Source organism: Mastacembelus armatus, chromosome 14 (assembly GCF_900324485.2).
Source record: "Mastacembelus armatus chromosome 14, fMasArm1.2, whole genome shotgun sequence".
In the NCBI taxonomy this organism is placed as follows: Eukaryota; Metazoa; Chordata; class Actinopteri; order Synbranchiformes; family Mastacembelidae; genus Mastacembelus; species Mastacembelus armatus.
In genome coordinates, this window is record NC_046646.1 from 9616018 (window position 1) to 9623904 (window position 7887).

The 7887-nt window shown below is 51.3% G+C and overlaps 1 long non-coding RNA gene across 1 annotated transcript; it reads left to right on the top strand.

Annotated features, from left to right (window-relative positions):
• Nucleotides 1–4513: 4513 nt before the first annotated feature.
• On the top strand, nucleotides 4514–4948 carry LOC113143643 (uncharacterized). Its single transcript, XR_003297063.1, has 2 exons — nucleotides 4514–4693; nucleotides 4767–4948. It is a non-coding gene; the product is annotated as an uncharacterized LOC113143643 (long non-coding RNA).
• The last annotated feature ends 2939 nt before the right edge of the window (nucleotides 4949–7887 follow it).

Below are 7887 nucleotides of genomic sequence, written 5' to 3' on the forward strand. Positions count from 1 at the left end.
GCACCTGGAGAGTTTTATGTGTGGATTAACCTCCAGTGAATTTGTGTTATAATAAACTGACTCTGTTTTTGAATCTGCCTTTGGGTCCTCTCCGTTTCCGTCATTAGTGACGTAACAGAAAGAACTGGCCAAATGGACCCAGCGGATTCCCAGCCCGGCAAACACCTGAGCAGTAGCGCTCTGCACGAGGCGCTCTCCCGGCAAGGGGCCTTGCTAGGAGAGCACGATCATACTCTACGCAGCCTGGTTAAGATGAACCAGGAAATGGCTACGCACATGACCCAGCTGATGGATCAGGTACGGATTCTAACCACGCAGCTCTCTCCCGCAGCTCCTGTGGTGTCGGTTGACACGCCACAGACGGGCCCGCCACCTGGCCCGGCGCAGGATCAGCCCGACCCGCACGTCGCGGACCCCGAACCATATCACGGAAACCCAGGAACCTGTGGAGGATTCCTTCTTCAGTGCGCGAACATCTTTGAGACGCGACCCCGGACCTACTCCACAGATAAGTCCAAAATTTCTTTTATAGTCGGACTGCTACGGGGAAGGGCGCTCACTTGGGCGGAGGCAGAATCCTCGTCCAGGCCATTAACTAACCTGACACTACTCCAGTTTCTTGAGGCTTTCAGGCAAGTGTTTGACCGACCTGATTATGCCGGGGACGCCGCTACACGGCTCCTCACCATACGCCAGGGAAATGGGAGCGTGGTGGATTACGCCATCGAGTTTAGGACGGTGGCAGCATGCACGGGGTGGGCAGGACCAGTCCTACGGGAGTTGTTCAAACGTGGACTTTCTGAACAGCTCAAAGATGAACTAACTTGCAGGGACCAAGCTCCCGATTTTCCATCTTTTATAGACCAGGTGATCCTCCTGGATGGTCGCATCCGGGAGAGGCGACGAGAGAGAGCCAAGTGGGAACGGTTGCCCGCGGGGCCATCTGCCCAGGAATCCGCGGCACGACCGCCAGCTCCCAAGGCTTTTCCGACCCCCACTACCACCTCCTCGGACCTGGAGGAACCCATGCTGCTGGGTCATGCTGGTCTGAGCCCGGAAGAGCGGCGGAGGCGGTTCCAGGGAGGTTTGTGTCTATACTGTGGTGAGTCAGGTCACGTGCTTAGAAATTGCCCACAACGGCCAAAAAACCGGCCGCCTCATCAGTAAGCCTGGGGGTGCTGGTGAGTCGGGTGTCGGATCGCCCGGTATGCCCCAGGGTAAATTTGTCGGCCGTCCTCTTGGTCGATCGGCGGACATTTCCCGTGTCCGTCCTGGTCGACTCGGGGGCGGACGACAACTTTTTAGATGCAGAATTGGCGCAGCGGATAGGGGTGTCCTTACGCCCCCTGCCCTCCCCTTTGAGAGCCAACGCCCTAGACGGTCGTCTCCTTGCCCACGTCACACATGTTACCGTTCCCTTGACCCTGATCCTCTCAGGTAATCACCGCGAGGAGATCACATTTAAAATTATTCCAGCACCGCGATCAGCCCTGGTACTAGGTCTTCCGTGGCTTCAACACCACAACCCTCACATTAACTGGGCTACCGGTAGGATCACTGAGTGGAGTCAGCGCTGCCATGGTACTTGCCTCCGGGCGGCGTTGACCCCCACTATTACCCAGAGTAACCCTGTTGAGACGGCCATAGATTTAACCGGCGTGCCGGAGTGTTACTACGACCTGTCGCAGGTCTTTAGTAAGGAAAGGGCCTTATCGTTACCCCCACACCGACCCTACGATTGCCCCATCGATTTCCTCCCGGGTGCTCCGCTTCCTTCTGGCAGGCTGTACAGTCTGTCGCGCCCGGAGAGGGAGGCGATGGAGCGGTATATTGGTGAGTCCCTCGCGTCAGGGATAATTCGGCCCTCGTCGTCCCCGGTGGGGTCCGGTTTTTTCTTCGTTGAAAAGAGGGATCGGACCTTGCGTCCCTGCATAGATTACCGCGGAATTAACGCTATCACCGTGCGAAATCGCTATCCGCTTCCCCTGCTGTCATCCGCCTTCGAGTTGCTGCAAGGAGCGACTATTTTCACCAAACTCGACCTCCATAGTGCGTATCATTTAATTCGGATCCGGGAGGGCGATGAATGGAAAACGGCTTTCAAGACCCCTTTAGGGCATTTTGAATATTTGGTGATGCCATTCGGCCTCACCAACGCCCCAGCCGTTTTCCAGTCAATGATCAATGACATCCTCCGAGATTTCCTGAACAAAGTAGTTTTTGTTTATCTTGACGACATCCTGATTTTCTCGCGGACGCTGCATGAGCATCGGGAACATGTGAGACTGGTGCTGCAGCGTCTGTTGGAGAATCGGCTGTTTGTCAAGGCCGAGAAGTGTGAGTTTCACCGCCCATCCGTTCCGTTTCTCGGTCTTATTGTTGAGAGCGGTAGAATACTAGCAGACCCCAGCAAGGTCAGTGCGGTGGCTGAGTGGCCACGCCCCACAACTCGGCGTAAGTTACAGCAGTTCCTCGGGTTTGCCAATTTTTACCGCCGCTTTATCCGTGGGTTCAGCAGCGTGGCCCAGCCCCTTACCCGGCTCACATCCCCCAAAGTGCCTTTCATCTGGCTCCCAGAGGCAGAGGCAGCGTTTTCTGAACTAAAATCACGCTTCACCTCGGCCCCTGTCCTCCTGCAACCAGACCCTCTGCGGCAGTTCATCGTAGAGGTTGATGCTTCTAACGTAGGAGTGGGGGCGGTTCTATCCCAGCGTGCTGAGTCTGATGGCAAGTTGCATCCCTGTGCTTTCTTTTCCCAGCGGCTATCCCCGGCAGAGCGCAATTACGACGTGGGCGATAAGGAACTCCTTGCTATAAAATTAGCCCTAGAAGAGTGGAGGCACTGGTTGGAGGGTGCAGAACATCCCTTTGTAGTGTGGACCGACCATAAGAATCTAGCTTACCTACAGTCTGCCAGACGGTTAAACGCTCGGCAGGCACGGTGGGCTCTGTTTTTTACTCGATTTCAGTTTACGGTCACCTACCGCCCGGGGTCACGCAACACCAAGCCGGACGCTCTCTCCCGCCAGTTTGCTCCCGCAGAGTCGGAACCCGAGCCCGCCTCCATCTTGCCCCCCAACTGCGTGATAGCAGCGGTCACCTGGGAGATCGAGAACCAGGTACAACAGGCTCAGATTAATGAGCCGGATCCGGGCACTGGCCCAAGTAACAGACTTTTTGTACCCAGCTCTGTCCGATCGCAGGTTCTCCAGTGGGCCCACGGAACCAAGCTCGCCTGCCACCCCGGAATCGCCCGCACCAAAGACCTGGTACAGCGACGGTTCTGGTGGCCGTCCCAAGACCGGGATATCCGGGCCTTTGTGTCAGCTTGTGCCATATGCGCCCGAGGCAAGGCTTCACACCGACCGGCCCCTGGACTACTTCAACCATTGCCGATACCTTCGAGGCCTTGGTCGCACATCGCCCTCGACTTCGTTACGGGGCTCCCCCCCTCTCAAGGTAACACCATTATCCTAACCATAATAGACAGGTTTTCTAAGTTTGCACATTTCATTCCCCTTCCCAAGCTCCCCACTGCACTAGAAACTGCCCACTTATTAACCCAGCATGTGTTCCGGCTGCACGGAATTCCGCGGGACATAGTGTCCGACCGAGGTCCCCAGTTTACCTCCCGGGTCTGGAGGGTTTTTTGTGAGGACTTGGGTGCGACAGTGAGCTTATCCTCGGGGTTCCACCCGCAAACCAATGGACAGACTGAGCGTGTTAACCAGGACCTGGGAGCAGCTCTGCGTTGTGTCACTGCCTCTTGTCCCACCGACTGGAGTAAGTACCTGCCTTGGGTGGAATATGCTCACAACTCACAACTAAGTTCTGCTACTGGTCTAACCCCCTTCGAAGCCTCCTTAGGTTATCAGCCCCCGTTGTTTGATGCCCAGGAACGGGACGTGGCAGTCCCGTCACTCCAGCACCATCTCCGTCGCTGCCGCCGGGTGTGGAGACTAACACGGATGGCTCTTCGGAGAACGGCGGAGCAGAATCGTCGAGTGGCTGACCGTCTGAGGTCCCCAGCCCCATCTTACCAACCGGGACAGTCGGTATGGCTATCCACTCGAAATATCCCACTTAAGACTGAATCTCGTAAACTCTCTCCCAGGTATATCGGACCCTTCCCTGTCGAGCGTCTCATCAACCCCGTAGCGGTCCGGCTTCGCCTCCCGCCCCACATGAGGATTCATCCAGTATTCCATGTGTCCCAGCTGAAACCAGTATCAGTGAGCCCATTGCACCCCCCGGCCAACCCACCACCGCCGCCCCGGCTCATCGATGATGCCCCCGCATACACGGTGCGGCGGTTACTGGATGTCCGCCGCCGAGGACGGGGGTATCAATATCTGGTGGACTGGGAGGGCTACGGCCCAGAGGAGCGTTCCTGGGTGTCACGCTCGGCTATCTTTGACTCCACCATGGTGAGAAACTTCCATCGGAGACACCCTGACAAGCCTGGGGGTCGCCGAGGGGCGACCGTAAGGGAGGGGGTACTGTCATGAGGCGGCAGTACCAGTCCTCCTAATTACCTTGTCTCCTTTCTACCTCAGGGTGTGTTGTCTGCAGGTGTGCCACAAGAGACAGTTGCTGCTGATGAGCATCACCTGGTCCCAATTACTCACCATCGTCAATAAAGGCTCCGGTTCACCTCTCCAGCGTCGCCAGTTCTTCCCGTTATCTACACGCGGTAGCCTCTCGCCAGCTTCACTCAGTGAAAGGATCAGCTCAGCCAAAAACTTACCTGTTCTCTATTTCTCCAGGTCCCTGCATGTCAGCAGTTCCTGGGGTGTGCCTTCCCCTGTCGCCTGGGAGCCACGCAGTCTGATCCAGGCATTCGTCGCCCTGTACTTTCAGGAAAGACTGTCCTGAGCACCTGGAGAGTTTTATGTGTGGATTAACCTCCAGTGAATTTGTGTTATAATAAACTGACTCTGTTTTTGAATCTGCCTTTGGGTCCTCTCCGTTTCCGTCATTAATGACGTAACATTACTCAAAAAGCCTAGTCTTGATCCAGGAGTCTTGGCTAATTATAGACCAATATCCAACCTGCCATTTATTTCTAAAATCCTAGATAAAGCTGTTGCTAAGCAGCTATCAGACCACTTACACAGGAATGAACTATTTGAAGATTTTCAATCAGGATTTAGAGCACATCATAGTACAGAAACAGCACTGTTGAAAGTTACCAACGATCTTCTCTTAGCCTCAGATAATGGACTTGTTTCAATACTTGTCCTCCTAGACCTTAGTGCTGCATTCGACACCATTGACCACAACATCTTATTACAGAGACTGGAGCATGTGATTGGTATCAGAGGAACAGCGTTAAAGTGGTTCCAATCCTATTTATCGGACAGATTCCAGTTTGTTCATGTTCATGATGAACCTTCCACACGAACAAAAGTTAGTTATGGAGTTCCACAAGGCTCCGTGCTAGGACCGATTCTGTTCACCCTGTACATGCTTCCTTTAGGATATGTCATTAGGAAGCACTCTATTAATTACCACTGCTATGCAGATGACACTCAGTTATATCTATCAATTAAACCTGTTAACACAAACCAGTTAACCAGACTTCAAGCCTGTCTAACTGACATCAAGGCCTGGATGACCAGTAACTTTTTACTTTTAAACTTGGAGAAAACAGAAGTCATTATATTTGGGCCAAAAAATCTCAGAAATAACTTTTCTAAAATTATAGCTACTCTAGATGGCATAGCCCTGGCCTCCAGCACTACTGTAAAAAACCTTGGAGTTATTTTTGACCAGGACATGTCCTTTAACTCACACATAAAACAAATCTCTAGAACTGCATTCTTTCACCTGTGCAACATTTCCAAAATTAGGAACATCCTGTCTCAAAATGATACAGAAAAACTAGTCCATGCATTTGTTACCTCAAGGCTCGATTACTGTAACTCATTACTATCTGGATGTCCCAATATCTCCATAAAAAGCCTCCAATTAATCCAGAATGCCGCTGCCAGAGTCCTGACAGGAACTAGCAAGAGAGATCATATTTCTCCTATATTAGCTTCTCTTCATTGGCTCCCTGTAAAATATAGAATAGAATTTAAAATCCTTCTTCTCACATACAAATCCCTTCATAATCAAGCTCCTTCATACCTTAAAGACCTCATAGTACCATATTATCCCAATAGACCACTTCGCTCTCAGAGTGCAGGCCTACTTGTGGTTCCCAGAGTTCTCAAAAGCAGAATGGGAGGCAGAGCCTTTAGCTATCAAGCTCCTCTCCTGTGGAACCAGCTCTCAGCCTGGGTTCAGGAGGCAGACACTCTCTGTACTTTTAAGGCTAGACTTAAAACCTTCCTCTTTGACAAAGCATATAGTTAGGGCTGGCTTCAGGCAACCCTGAACCATCCCTTAGTTATGCTGCTATAGGTCTAGACTGCCCGAGGACCATCGGTGCACTGAGCTCCCCTACCCTAACCCCCCTCCCCCCTCTTTCCCTTCCCCTCCCCTCTCTTCCTCTCCTCCCCCCTCACATGTATATTCCACCATTGAATGTCACTAACCTTGTGCTCTCTCTCTCCCCTAGTTTGTGCTCTCTCCCTCTCTCTCTGTTCTCTCTGTACCTTCTGCAGGTGTCCCTGGTCCTGGAGCTGTATATCGCTGATGTGCAGTTACTGGTCCCACCAACCTGCAGTGTCTATTTGTTGTTTATTGTTGCTGTTCTTTTCTCTCTGCTCTATCCACTCACCCCAACCGGTCGAGGCAGATGGCCGCCCAAACTGAGCCCGGTTCTGCTGGAGGTTTTTTCTTCCGTTAAAGGGAGTTTTTCCTCTCCACTGTCACCAAGTGCTTGTTCATAAGGGAATTGTTGGGTTTTTAGTTTTAGTTTTTGTAAAGTGCCTTGAGATGATTTGTATTGTGATTTGGCGCTATACAAATAAAATTGAATTGAATTAAAATAAGGCTTATTGGCAGCAGCTGAGAACAGCTCAAACCTGGCATTAAGAAAGTGTTGGTAGATAAAATTTGAGGTTCTTCCCCCATTTGCTGTTGGAGGTGATCCAATCATCTGTCTGAGATCTCTGGTCATAACATACAATATTAAAAAATAAACAATTTCACAGCCCTAGTCTGGAGTAAAATTAAACAGACTATGGCTTTAAATTCCACCCCAAGGTCAGTAGTGTGTGATGTCACTCACATGGTTGACTTTGGTCTTGTGGAGCTCCTCCTGATGCCTGTCCTTCAGCATGCTGTCCACCACCCCACTGCGATGCCACACATCAAACAGTGTCTTCCTGTGCTGGTACCCTACATCCTACAGCTACAGTGAGCAGAGGTAGGATGACTTTCAATGCCAGCATATACAGTGGGTACGGAAAGTATTCAGACCCCTTTAAATTTTTCACTCTTTGTGTCATTGCAGCCATTTGCCAAAATCAAAAAAGTTCATTTTATTTCTCATTAATGTACACTCAGCACCCCATCTTGACAGAAAAAAGCAGAAATGTAGACATTTTTGCGAATTTATTAAAAAAGAAAAACTGAAATATCACATGGTCATAAGTATTCAGACCCTGTGCTCAGTATTGAGTAGAAGCACCCTTTTGAGCTAGTACAGCCATGAGTCTTCTTGGGAATGATGCAACAAGTGTTTCACACCTGGATTTGGGGATCCTCTGCCATTCTTCCTTGCAGATCCTCTCCAGTTCTGTCAGGTTGGATGGTGAACGTTGGTGAACAGCCATTTTCAGGTCTCTCCAGAGATGCTCAGTTGGGTTTAGGTCAGGGCTCTGGCTGGGCCAGTCAAGAACAGTCACAGAGTTGTTCCGAAGCCACTCCTTTGTTATTTTAGCTGTGTGCTTAGGGTCATTGTCCTGTTGAAAGGTGAACCTTCGGCCCAGTTGG